The sequence below is a fragment of the Procambarus clarkii genome, chromosome 83, assembly GCF_040958095.1.
Source record: "Procambarus clarkii isolate CNS0578487 chromosome 83, FALCON_Pclarkii_2.0, whole genome shotgun sequence".
NCBI lineage: Eukaryota > Metazoa > Arthropoda > Malacostraca > Decapoda > Cambaridae > Procambarus > Procambarus clarkii.
In genome coordinates, this window is record NC_091232.1 from 3036235 (window position 1) to 3050647 (window position 14413).

Here is a 14413-nt window from a genome sequence, read left to right on the forward strand (position 1 = left end):
GGTTCGATCCCCGGTGGAGGGGGTGACAAATGGGCAAATTGTTTCTTTCACCCTGATGCTAATGTTACCTAGCAGTAAATAGATACCTGGGAGTTAGTCAGCTGCTACGGGCTGCTTCCTGGGGGAGGGGTGTAACAAAAAGGAGGCCTGATCGAGGACCGGGCCGCGAGGACGCTAAGGCCCGAAATCATCTCAAGATAACCTCAAGATGGGTGGGAGAGAACAGGCATCTCTGCTTTTGCTAAACACACACACACACACACACACACACACACACACACACACACACACACACACACACACACACACACACACACACACACAGCTCTTGCGTGCATAGGAGGCAAACATCAGGAAGCTTTTAGTAAAAATAGAGAGGGAAGCATGTAGTGTATTTACAGAAGCTGATTGAGACCCCGAGCACAGGTCGGGGCATACAACCACTACCCGGTAAAAGCGGACGACCAAGCTTGAGGAACTTCAGAAATATACAACAATGCTTATCACAGAGCTGAGAGAACGAGCAGACTTAGAGGACCCACTGAGTTATCTAATTTTTACTTTAACAAACAGAAAATAGACATACTCCTTACATTTAACATGATGTCATTCACAAAGAGAAATCTTTAACATGTAAATATGTGCTTTTTTACGCCTTTTTAGAACAAAGCTGGGAGGATGGCCTTGATAAGATCTAATGGGTGGAAGTAAAGGGAAAGGTACTGCAACACAACTGAAAGTAATGTGAGGAAATGTACATTGAACACAATTAAGAGAGTACACGATGAATACAATAGTTGTGAGAAATCGCGGTAAACGGTGTTAATGAATCTTGTAATCTCCCCAATTAGTTAACTAATGGTCAGAATTAAAGTGGTATAGAATATATCTATTGTTCATAATTAATTTTTGCATTATCGACAGGGAATTAATTGGATTTGTATTACGTTGTTAAGTTGGTACCGGAACTTAATACTGATTATATAAGCTTTCTAATATTTCCCTAATTTAATTTGATCATCCTATCTCGCCAATTTTTCTTCCAGAATAATATACTAATCATTCTTCAAATTACACAACACAAAATCAGTTTGTAATATGAATACGATCTTGGGCATTATTACTTGGAAAATGCGTTAACATGGAAATAACATTGTTCTTATAGTCGTCAAATTACAACGAACCCCGTAAAGGGTTTGACTGGATTCAGCAGCTCTTCTGAAGACATTTTTGTCGTTTAATTCTAAGTGACGTTCCAACGAGATAAATGATTTGATTAAATTGCAGTTTAATCAAATTTATTGTTTGATTAAATTGCAATGTTCCAGAAACAAAGGATTTTGTTCATGCAACCGCATAAACAAATAGGACGCGCGCGCGCGCACACACACACACACACACACACACACACACACACACACACACACACACACACACACACACACACACACACCCGTAGCCTGGTGGATAGCGCGCAGGACTCGTAATTCTGTGGCCCGGGTTCGTTTCCCGGACCAGGCCGAAACAAATGGGCAAAGTTTCTTTCACCTTGAATGCCCCTGTTACTTAGCAGCAAATAGGTACCTGGGAGTTAGACAGCTGTCACGGAGCTGCTTCCTGTGTGTGTGTGGGGGGGGGGGGAACAAAAAAATTGTACTTAGTAACAGTTAATTGACAGTTGAGAGGTGGGACCAAAGAGCCAGAGCTCAACCCCCGCAAATACAACTAGGTAAGTACAACTAGGTAAGTACACTCACACACACACACACACACACACACACACACACACACACACACAAATACAGTCATTTTCTTCAAGCTCCGCCGCATTCACTTCCACTTGCCTAAGCAAATTTTACATCATATATGTCCCAAATCACACAGCCAATTGCACCACATCAACCCATTATTTGTCTATATTTAGGTACATTTATACTGTATTTATACAGCTACCTAAAACAATATGAAACGTTGTATAGTTTGACTCTAAAGCAAGCTACGTGATGCTAAACGATTCCCCAATATCGCAGGATAGTTAGTCATAAAGGAGTATGTGATCAGTAGCTTGCATTGGCACACTTCAGTTGTGGTATCAGGATATTCTCTAGAACACGAGAATAGTGTTGTAGAATAGGAAATATAGTAATGTACATGATCTAGGTACTTCATACCAGCAAGTGTGAAGGGTTTATTGACTTCAGTAATGTTGTGTGTGTGAGATAATGGCCCAGTTCTTGCTCACACAGTTTACATCCATCACTAAGTCCTCTTATTTATCTAATTAATTAACTTTCTTAACTAACATAGGTATGGAGGCCTGGGCGACGACTCGGCCGCGGGGACGCAAAGCCCCGAATCAAACACAAGGTAACCACTAGGTAAGGTTGCATGAAAATAATACATTATTATGTATTAATACATTAGGTACATTTGTATTTGTGCAGCTGTCCTAGACTATATGAAGGGGAGTACAGTGTGTCAAAAAGCTAGCTGCGTGATGCTAAAAAATCCCCATCACACAGGACGGTTAGTCATATAGCTATAAGTCTACGGTGTTCTATATCCATGTTTGACTATAAACTGGATAAATCGTTTGCTCATCCTGAAAAAAATACGAAGTTCGTAAAGTTTCTCTTTGAGAGTTGATAATTTATCTTTTGAGATATTTGTACAGTTAAATCTTGGTTGGAAAAATGTAATTTATATCCAAGTTTTTATAAGTTACAAATAACATGGTACCTATAATATTTTAATACTGCTCTGTTCAACAAATAGAAGTTCCAATAATTGTTGAAAAAAACTAGACTGACTTAGTAGATCTATGTTCTTCAAGAAACAAAACATGGGACTGTGAAACTGAAACATGAAAATATTAATTATATTTGTTTTTTTAGTGAATTGTTTACTGTTAATACAAACAGGATCTTATTGAAAAAAACAATATTAATGACTGCTTATTCAGACGTTATTCTCTACCATTTTGAAAATATTTAATAAATGCTACATATACAAGTTTTAGTGAAAATAAAATTTTTACATTATATATAAATTAAATTATAATTTGTCCTTATCTTTCCTTTGCATTTATCAGACTCTTTTTCAGTGGGGTTGCGCCCCATTCTATCCTGATATCCCATTCTTTTATCTGTCATACGTCTTCTGGTATCAATATCATCTCGTCTCTCATCAGTGCCATATGCTTTCTTACCATCACCTTTTCTGTCAATATTTCCTCCTCATTCCTGCATGACACTACATAATCCATCCAGAGAGAGACAGAGAGAGACAGATACAAAGACACAGGAAGAGACGGGGTAAACAGTGGTTTAACATCAAAGAGCCAACGAGCAACTGAGAGCAAGGCTCCAGTGGCGCAATCGGTTAGCGCACGGTACTTATAAGACAGTGTCTGGGCCATGCCGAGGTTGTGAGTTCGAGCCTCACCTGGACCACTTGTTTTGAGGCTCCAGGGAGCACGCAACATTAACTATAGTGAGGGACACTAAAAAGATACGTTACTAAGAACTAAAAAAAAACGCTAGAGAGGATCCCTTACCCAATGAGAAACAAAATTGAGTATCTTTTTTTTGTTCTTTCCACAATGGTGGAAAAAATTGAGCAGCGTTCCTTCACTCTATCCTCTTATCCTAGTTGATGGTCCCCCATATCCCTTCCGCGTGATATATAGTACTGCTGCCTCAGCGCTTTCCTTCACCTGCCACATTCTCCACATTAATGTTAAGAAAAACGCAAGAAGTCTGTCAACTTTCACTGTCAGATAATACTGCGAGTGGCAGCTTCCTCCTGTGGTAAATATACTACTCAATCGACTTGAGAATGGCCCAGGACGGACCGAAACGTCGTCGTCCCTTTAACTTCTAGTGTGTGGTCTGGTCAACATACTTCAGCCACGTTATTGTGACTCTTCGCCTGCATACTACTGAGCCTTGAACAGAACGCTGCGTGGGCCAGGAGGCCTAGTCGACGACCGGGCCGCGGGGACGCTAAGCCCCGGAAGCACCTCAAGGTAACCTCAAAGTAAGGTGGTCTTAATTCTATACCATTATGGTTTTTCATTGTCACAAGACCATGCTAGGCCTATCGAGGTCCCCAGAATGCAACCCACAACAGTCGACTATCTCCAAGGTTTTCACTTACGGCTAGATAAATAGAGGCATTGCGAGCTCGTATAGGTGCGCAAACGTCTCAACTTCCTCAGGAATCGGAACCAGGACGAATCGAATGAGAGCCGACTGTGCAAACCACTGCCTTCAGGATCACTCATGTGAGACCAGTCAACCAGGGAGCCGGTCGACCGAGCGGACAGCACGCTGGACTTGTGATCCTGTGGTCCTGGGTTCGATCCCAGGCGCCGGCGAGAAACATTGGGCAGAGTTTCTTTCACCCTATGCCCCTGTTACCTAGCAGTAAAATAGGTACCTGGGTGTTAGTCAGCTGTCACGGGCTACTTCCTGGGGGTGGAGGCCTGGTCGAGGACTGGGCCGCGGGGACACTAAAACCCCGAAATCATCTCAAGATAACCTCAAGATAACCATTTAAAATACCACCTTGATCCCTAATCCTCCAAGAAGCTTGTGTGGAACTCTTCTGGTTGAATATACAGCTAAGATCCGATCATTATGTACCGTCATGTACATTAATGGATTGGGAACTTTTACTGTGATTCATCAGGAAAATATATTGTGACCAAACATTCAGGCGTTAACCAGAATCAACAAATTTTCAGTCAAATCCACTCGAAATTCAGATTTTAGAGTAGGATGCGTCAGGAAAACGTGCGGAATGCGTCACTCGGAGAATAACAGACAGCCTAAGACAGCCTGATAACGAGGAAGTGCCTGACTTCAGTGGCACTTCGGTTGGGCATACGGTCTGGTTCCCCGTGCCGGCGTTTGTGAGTTCGAGCCTCACCTGGAGCACTTGTTTTCAAGTTCTCGAGATAACGCTGCACACTGCTTGAGAAGCGTGAATGTTATTTGCATTTGCCGTCGAGAAATGACCGAGAAGGAGTGCGGCGCAGCATTCTGGACAGAGATGAAGATTAACGGTGAAGTATTTTTCAGCCACTGTTACGTGGATCGTTTGGAAATTATGTTCTAAGCTTGCAAGAAGAATCGTCTCTCAGGACAGTTCTTAGTCGGCAAAATTAAGATATGTTTCGCCCGTAAATCAATTCACAATTATCGCAACTCTAAAATTATTTTACATCCGCAATGAACTTGTTAAAAACAACTTTTCAAAATTCAACATATCTTTGCTCTAAGAAGTAATATATGACGGATATATGTTATAGGAAATAACATTAGCGGGTTGGACATGTATATGAGTGGGATTGGGCGGTTATAGACAGGAGCTGCCTCGTATGGGCCATAGGCCTTCTGCAGTTACATTCGTTCTTATGTTCTTATGTTCTTAAATAGTCCAGACTTCAAGTACAAAGCCGTCTTATTGTATCAAAACTATAATGTTTCTTCGGGGGGGGGGGAGACGCTTGCAGTTAGCAGTATTAATCCTGTGGTGATTTTTGATTGAATAGGGAGTGTCATAAGTGATAGTGATCAACCCCATTATTCCGCTCCTTAAGTAGCATTGGCTCCTACTGGGACATCCAACGATGCCTGTGAAATCGGGAAAATGGGGGGTTTGGGTTTTGAGGAGATTTGCTCTCCTCTCCTAAAGATTAGGGGAATATTATGTTCATTCGTGGCCAATACCATCGTTGATGCTGTGTCAGAGAAACTGTTTATAGGAAAAAAATGATTTATATTAAGAATCGTAAACAGAAAGTTTCTTTGCTTTTCATGCCATTCACCTGTTTATGATTATAAATTTTGTTTCAACAAAACCATCTGTTGTTTAAAAGTTCATGCCTCGTTTTTCGGTGTTCTTAAAAACATGTTCATGTCTGTTCTTAAAACATTTTCCTTCTACTTGGGAAATGTTATAAAATGGCCTCATACAGAGAACGGTGAATGTTCTTGTTCTTTTGTTATTTAATTGCGTTCGTATCTACGTTCTTGAAAGGTGTTCTTGCTAGCACACAATGAGAGTATTTTAACCGTCTGGAACAATTAAATAATCTTTTAGTTTGCTATTAGACCAGCAGGTATTCCATATGAACTTACCCACTGGTGATCAGTCTTGCTTTGGGATTGTCATGAGACTTATCAATACTATGGATACTTCGGAGGCATTTACCTCCGAAGCACGGAGGTAAATGCCTACGGCACGAATCCGGTAAATGCCTATGGCACGAATCTAGTCTAGGAACATATATTTCTTCTGACTGCGCAATATGGACCAGTTTCTACCTATTTCTTTAGCAACTGATGTCTTCCACCAGGACATGTTATGGTCCCAATTTTTGTCATATACTTCACTAATGATCTTTGAGAATGCATTAAAACTAAGCTCACGCTTGTGCTAATTGCTTTAATGTTTGTAAACGTCATTAATGATCCTGCTTTAGAATATCTCCCTGAATATAGCAGTTAGTCCAGGTTTCTTATGCCTGATCATCAGATTCATTTTACTATGGAGCCACTTAAATTTATATATCATTTCTGAATCTGGATGATTCACAGAGAAACAGACGAACAGAAATAGTTATTTTTGTACGAAACGAAATGTATGGCTTTTGGATAAGACCAAAAAGGCTCAGGCCAAAAAAAAAGGTATATTGAGAGCGAAGCTCCAGTATCTGGGTCATGCCGGAGCTTGTAAGCTCGAGCCTCACCTGGAGCACTTGTTTTTCAAAAGCTTGTATGATGATGGATACAATACGCATCATCATGCAAAATACATCATCAGCTTGTATGATGAAGCATCTCCTTGCTGTTGTGACATCTCACTCTTGCGCCAATTTTAAGCTTCCCTGTTTCATAAAGACGGAATAACACGTCATGTACAGACGATGAGTCACAATAACTTAGCTGAAGATATGATGACGACACCACACGTCAGAAGATAAGGAGACGACGACGTTTCGGTCCGTCTTGGAGCGTAATCATGTCGTATGTGATAATTATTATATATGACTTGATTATAGACCTGGACGGCTCAAAACGTTGTCGTTACTTCCTCTTCTGGTGAAGAAACACACTGGCGAAAGTTGTAATTTGGCCATTATAACACATCGAGCTTATTCCCATCTGATAATAATATTTTGTGAAGAATATTTATTGTATCGGGGTTCAGGCAATCAATCAATCAAATCAATACAGGAAGAAAATTTTGTCCAGTTCGTGAGCCAACTTTGTCAATCTATCATACATATTTGAGAGTTAATTACAGACATATTTTGAGCAATTAGAGAGGTACATGTGCTTAACAAATGGGCACACAACAGTTTTCAATCCAAACCAATCACAAGGGGTCGTGAGTGCATGTGTTAGAGCCGCTATTCAGAGTGCCAGAATGGGGATGAGAAGACCTTAAGGAATCTACATGCATATGAGTATCTTATTTAAGGGCTAGAGAAGCGGGTCTCTGGGCAGGTACTTTGCCAATGCTGAAAATGGGTCGTGATCAGCTGTGAACGGAAGATCAGTTCTCAAACTCAGCGAGAAATGTTTTGGAAGATTAACATGAGGACAGAGACTCGTCAACTGAAAGTGATGCTAAGATTTCTCTCCTAAATATCTTGCAGTCGATCGAAAGCGGCTGAGAGGCTCTGTGACGCAACATCCTGAACTGTAGTGAAGATGAAGGGGGCAAAATACCTAAGAGCAAATTGGACTTCAAAAGAGGTTAAATTTATAATCTGAGACAACATTGGCAAGTCAGCTAGGAATTCTTAATTCAACAATGTCAAGGAGAAAATTAAGTGGAGTTTAGTCTCTACTCTTCATGCATCTGAACCTTTCATACCGCCATGGGTCAAAGTTTCCACCTGGTGCCTTTTTTTGGCATTTGAAATCCATTATGTTTGATCAGTATGGAGGTGAATTTTTTTATCGCAAAACTTTTCCATCACATATTGTACAAAGTTTTAGTTAATATATTCTCGCAACTTTAAATCCCCATTTACACATACGATCCATTCTCCTATTTTGCCTATTTCATATATGTGTTGTAACTGCACATGTGTAGTACCAACACTGGCACTATTCTAAACAATTGGTCTCATAAAATATTGATATATGCAACAATACCTTTCAAGGCAGATGAAATATTCGTGCTAGAAATGATATAGAAAATCTTTTCGACTCAAATAGACTCAGTGAAGCACTCAAACTAATCGAACCGGCAGCAAGCACTCGGAATGGACTCTGAAACGAAGACAGGAGATATATTTCGTGATTTATAAACGAAAAATATATAAAGGTCAGGTACCCCATCTTCACAATAAAATGAAAACTTATCGGATTGAGGCACACAATAGGAGGTGTGGGAATTGTCAGCCGCTCCATTGGCAAAATGTGACAATATCTTTACTAAATATTAGTAAATATATTACTTAAATATTCTTGCCTTAATGCTTAATTATTAAATGCTGTCTTAATGCTTCAAAATGACAAGAGATCAATGTGGTCAATCAATACTGAAATTGTATTTATGGCTGAATGTGATGTGAAAATAGACAAGGGCTGAGTTATGATATCACCCTCGACTGATAATAACTTCAGATATAATGCTTTGAAGATAGCCAAGTAATTGCTCCACAAAATGGCTGTGAAATAAAGCAGTTGAAATTGAAATTGAAATACGTTTATTGAGGTAAAATACACACAAAGGGATGAGGTAGCTCAAGCTATTCTCACCCCAGATATCAGCCTTCTATTGAAGGTTTATCAACATTTTTTTCCAATGAGACACAATTTCGAAACGATTGTATTACCAAATATGATAGCTGAAGTATGTAAATAATATATCCTGAATCCAAAAATACTGGAAGCTGCGGTAAATAAGAGAAAGAAGAGAGAAAGATATTATTATATAGAGCCAACGAGCAACTGAGAGCAAGGCTCCAGTGGCGCAATCGGTTAGCGCACGGTACTTATAAGACAGTGTCTGGGCCATGCCGAGGTTGTGAGTTCGAGCCTCACCTGGAGCACTTGTTTTGAGGCTCCAGGGAGCACGCTCCTAACTGCTCCCTCACCTTTACCACGATCAGGGGGAAATACAGGAGAGTGCCGGTGAGTCTGATTATTAGTCTGAGGCATCATACACTTCTGCTACCCACACAACCTCTGCTACCCACACACACTCTCAGCTACCCACACACATCCTCTGCTACCCACACACACTCTCAGCTACCCACACACATCCTCTGCTACCCACACACACTCTCAGCTACCCACACACATCCTCTGCTACCCACACACACTCTCAGCTACCCACACAAACCCTCTGCTACCCACACACCCTCTGCTACCCACACACACCCTCTGCTACCCACACACACCCTCTGCTACCCACACACACCCTCTGCTACCCACACACACCCTCTGCTACCCACACACACCCTCTGCTACCCACACACACCCTCTGCTACCCACACACACCCTCTGCTACCCACACACCCTCTGCTACCCACACACACCCTCTGCTACCCACACACACCCTCTGCTACCCACACACACCCTCTGCTACCCACACACACCCTCTGCTACCCACACACACCCTCTGCTACCCACACACACCCTCTGCTACCCACACACACCCTCTGCTACCCACACACACCCTCTGCTACCCACACACACCCTCTGCTACCCACACACACCCTCTGCTACCCACACACACCCTCTGCTACCCACACACCCTCTGCTACCCACACACCCTCTGCTACCCACACACACCCTCTGCTACCCACACACACCCTCTGCTACCCACACACACCCTCTGCTACCCACACACACTCTCAGCTACCCACACACACCCTCTGCTACCACACACACTCTCAGCTACCCACACACACCCTCAGCCACCCACACACACCCTCAGCCACCCACACACACCCTCAGCCACCCACACACACCCTCAGCCACCCACACACACTCTGCTACCCACACACACCCTCTGCTACCCACACACACTCTCAGCTACCCACACACACCCTCTGCTACCACACACACTCTCAGCTACCCACACACACCCTCAGCTACCCACACACACCCTCAGCCACCCACACACACCCTCAGCCACCCACACACACCCTCAGCCACCCACACACACCCTCTGCCACCCACACACACCCTCAGCTACCCACACCGACGCCGACGATGCAAAAATTTTGAGGAGGATTGAAACAGAGGATGATAGTAGGAGGCTACAAGATGACCTGGACAGACTGAGTGAATGGTCCAACAAATGGCTGTTGAAGTTCAACCCCGAGTAAATGCAAAGTAATGAAACTAGGCAGTGGAAACAGGAGGCCAGGCACAGGATACAGAATAGGAGATGAAGTACTTAATGAAACAGACAGAGAGAAAGATCTAGGAGTTGATATCACACCAAACCTGTCTCCTGAAGCCCACATAAAGAGAATAACGTCTGCGGCATATGCGAGGCTGGCTAACATCAGAACGGCGTTCAGGAACCTGTGTAAGGAATCATTCAGAATCTTGTACACCACATATGTAAGACCAATCCTGGAGTATGCGGCCCCAGCATGGAGCCCGTACCTTGTCAAGCACAAGACGAAGCTGGAAAAAGTCCAAAGGTATGCTACTAGACTAGTCCCAGAACTAAGAGGCATGAGTTATGAGAAAAGGCTGCGGGAAATGCACCTTACGACACTGGATGACAGAAGAGTAAGGGGGGACATGATCACAACCTACAAAATCCTCAGGGGAATCGACCGGGTAAACAAGGATGAACTATTCAACACTGGTGGGACGCGAACAAGGGGACACAGGTGGAAGCTGAGTACCCAAATGAGCCACAGAGACGTTAGAAAGAACTTTTTCAGTGTCAGAGTAGTTAGTAAATGGAATGCATTAGGAAGTGATGTGGTGGAGGCTGACTCCATACACAGTTTCAAATGTAGATATGATAGAGCCCAATAGGCTCAGGAATCTGTACACCAGTTGATTGACGGTTGAGAGGCGGGACCAAAGAGCCAGAGCTCAACCCCCGCAAGCACAATTAGGTGAGTACAATTAGGTGAGTACACACCCTCTGCTGCCCACACACACCCTCAGCCACCCACACACTCTGCCACCCACACACACCCTCTGCTACCCACACATTCTCAGTCACCCACACACTCTCTGCTACCCACACACACCCTCTGCTACCCACACATTCTCAGTCACCCACACACCCTCTGCCCCCCACACATGATGAGACTGCTGGAGCACCAGAAAAATGCACCAGTTGTTCCTGAAGCCCAACATGACTTCAGACGGAAAAAAACCATTTCTGACAAACGTTTGTAAATCAATGACAGTGTGACCCACATACTCCAGTATTAAGAAGGCTGGATACACACGTTTTTCATAGGAAATTGAAGAGCTTTTGATATTGTTTCTCATAATAGACACACTGAACTGACCTGGAGAAGAAGGTCCTTGAGAGCCAGGAAAGAGAGGATCAATGACAGACTTGACAGATGAGACAAGAGTTTCCCCTCACACTTTGGTCCTCGGTCCGTTGCTTCACTTTATCTTATGGAATGACTTACCCGGAAGCATTTTCCTCAGTGGCAATGTTTGTAGACGACTCAAAGCTGAAAAGGAAAAGGAAAGCTGAGTGTTAAGTGCTGCAGGAATAATTTGGCAATCTTTGAGAGTGAGCAGACAAGTGGTTGCTGGGGTTCAACTTAAACAAGTGTAAGGTAATGAAGATGAATGAAAGGTAAAGGACATCTAAAGCGATTTATTACGTCCCCCCCCCCCACCCACCACCAATAAAGGGGACGGAATAAGTACATAATGCCAGCACTAACAGTGGGAGTGTACACACAGTAGGATAACATCACCAGGGTTATCTTGAGATGATTTCGGGACTTTTTTTTTAGTGTCCCCGCGGCCCGGTCCACGACCAGGCCTCCACCCCCAGGAAGCAGCCCGTGACAGCTGACTAACGCCCAGGTACCTATTTTACTGCTAGGTAACAGGGGCATAGGGTGAAAGAAACTCTGACCATTGTTTCTCGCCGGCGCCTGGGATCGAACCCAGGACCACAGGATCACAAGTCCCGCGTGCTGTCCGCTCGGCCGACCGGCTCCTTAGGGTACACAAAGCTGCCAAACGGAAGAAAAGCATTTAAATAATCTTTAACATGCCCAAAGATAAATACAGCAGAAGGCTTCAGACAACTGCTAATATATTCAGCACTGGAATTGAGCTTTAAACGTAAAGAAATTTGGAACCAAGTTTAGTTCCCAAATTATGTTGTCTGTACAACGAGTTTAGGTTAATAATCTCTTGTAACGCTTGAGAGAAACAACAGAAATGACATGTTCATTACGTACAAAATACCGAGGGGAATATACAAGGTGGACAAGAGCTCTCATTTGATTGGGAGAAAATTGTACAAGCGAACATAATTAAAAGTTAGAAATCTAAATATCAATGAAACTTAAACAAAAAAAATAGTACGCGTTGAAAGAGATTGTCGTAGCCACCACCACCATCCACAGCTACAAGATAAAATGTTATGTTATGAGACACATAACATAAACTTTATAAGATTGAAACATACGAGAGGAAGAACAAAGTGGAAGGAGGCATGTGAAAAAAAAGAACTAGATTGCCTTAACCTGGTTGATACCTGGTTGATGGGGTTCTGGGAGTTCTTCTACTCCCCAAGCCCGGCCCGAGGCCAGGCTCGACTTGTGAGAGTTTGGTCCACTAGGCTGTTGCTTGGAGCGGCCCGCAGGCCCACATACCCACCACAGCCTGGTTGGTCCGGCACTCCTTGGAGGAATAAATCTAGTTTCCTCTTGAAAATGTCCACGGTTGTTCCAGCAATATTTCTTATGCTTGCTGGGAGGACGTTGAACAACCGCCTTGTTCCATTCCTCGTAATAACTGATAGGCAATACCTGATACACACACACACACACACACACACACACACACACACACACACACACACACACACACACACACAGATAAGTATACGTCTCTCATACGAAAATAACAAGTTGGTGTAAGCAAAAGCAATTGTTATATATGCTTACATACACCTCGTTATCTCTAGTTTACCGAGAGATTACCTCATTATATGATAAACGGCCCACGGAAGCAAGGAGGAGGAGAAGAAAATATGAAGGTGAGAAGCTGGCAGGAAGAGAACGAGAAAAAACACGAAATGGAATAAGAAAATTTATGGGCGAGAGAGAACAAGAATGAGATAATCAGGAGGAGGCGAAGGAAGATAGTAAATGAAGAAGGGAATTGGGAAGAGTAGGAACAGGGATAGCTAAGAAAGAAGAGGCAGGAGGGGGAGAGAGAAATATGAGAAGGAAAGGAAGAAAAATAATAAGGGCAAGGTATAGAAGGCAGGAAAGAGAGTAAGGCTGAGAGAAAGAAAAGTATTAAGGGAAAATAGTGGGAAGAAAGGAGAGGGAGGGGCGAGGGAGAGAACGAGAAGGTTGCAGGCGAGAAGAAGAAAGGAAAAGAGAGAGAGAGAGAGAGAGAGGGAGAGAGAGAGAGAGAGAGGGAGAGAGAGAGAGTGAGAGAGAGGAGAGACGATAGATTCACCTTGTCTTATAAATCAGCTCGTAATCTCTGGCTGGATTCCCCCTCCCTCTCTCTTTTTGTCCCCACTCAGCTCCTGGGGGGAAGCAATGGACGATTGAAAGGTGTCTGGGGGAAGGGAGCTGGGGGTGTCTGGGGGAGGGAGCTGGGGGTGTCTGGGGGAGGAAGCTGGGGGTGTCTGGGGGAAGGGAGCTGGGGGTGTCTGGGGGAGGAAGCTGGGGGTGTCTGGGGGAGGGAGCTGGGGGTGTCTGGGGGAGGGAGCTGGGGGTGTCTGGGGGAGGGACCTGGGGGTGTGTGGGGGAGGAAGCTGGGGGTGTCTGGGGGAGGGAGGTGGGGGTGTCTGGGGGAGGAAGCTGGGGGTGTCTGGGGAAGGGAGCTGGGGGTGTCTGGGGGAGGAAGCTGGGGGTGTCTGGGGGAGGGAGGTGGGGGTGTCTGGGGGAGGAAGCTGGGGGTGTCTGGGGAAGGGAGCTAGGGGTGTCTGGGGGAGGAAGCTGGGGGTGTCTGGGGGAGGGAGCTGGGGGTGTCTGGGGGAGGAAGCTGGGGGTGTCTGGGGAAGGGAGCTGGGGGTGTCTGGGGGAGGAAGCTGGGGGTGTCTGGGGGAGGGAGGTGGGGGTGTCTGGGGGAGGGAGGTGGGGGGTGTCTGGGGGAGGAAGCTGGGGGTGTCTGGGGAAGGGAGCTAGGGGTGTCTGGGGGAGGAAGCTGGGGGTGTCTGGGGAAGGGAGCTGGGGGTGTCTGGGGGAGGA

General features: G+C 44.3%; 1 protein-coding gene and 2 non-coding genes across 3 annotated transcripts in view; all 3 read left to right on the forward strand.

The window, feature by feature from the left end:
• The window catches only part of LOC138358340 (putative proline-rich protein 21), a 167752-nt gene that overhangs the window by 71955 nt on the left and 81384 nt on the right, over window positions 1–14413 (forward strand). The window lies entirely within an intron of this gene.
• TRNAI-UAU (transfer RNA isoleucine (anticodon UAU)) lies at window positions 3362–3452 on the forward strand. Its single transcript is given in 2 exon segments — window positions 3362–3400; window positions 3417–3452. It is a non-coding gene; the product is annotated as a tRNA-Ile (tRNA).
• On the forward strand, window positions 8987–9076 carry TRNAI-UAU (transfer RNA isoleucine (anticodon UAU)). The gene is given in 2 exon segments: window positions 8987–9024; window positions 9041–9076. It is a non-coding gene; the product is annotated as a tRNA-Ile (tRNA).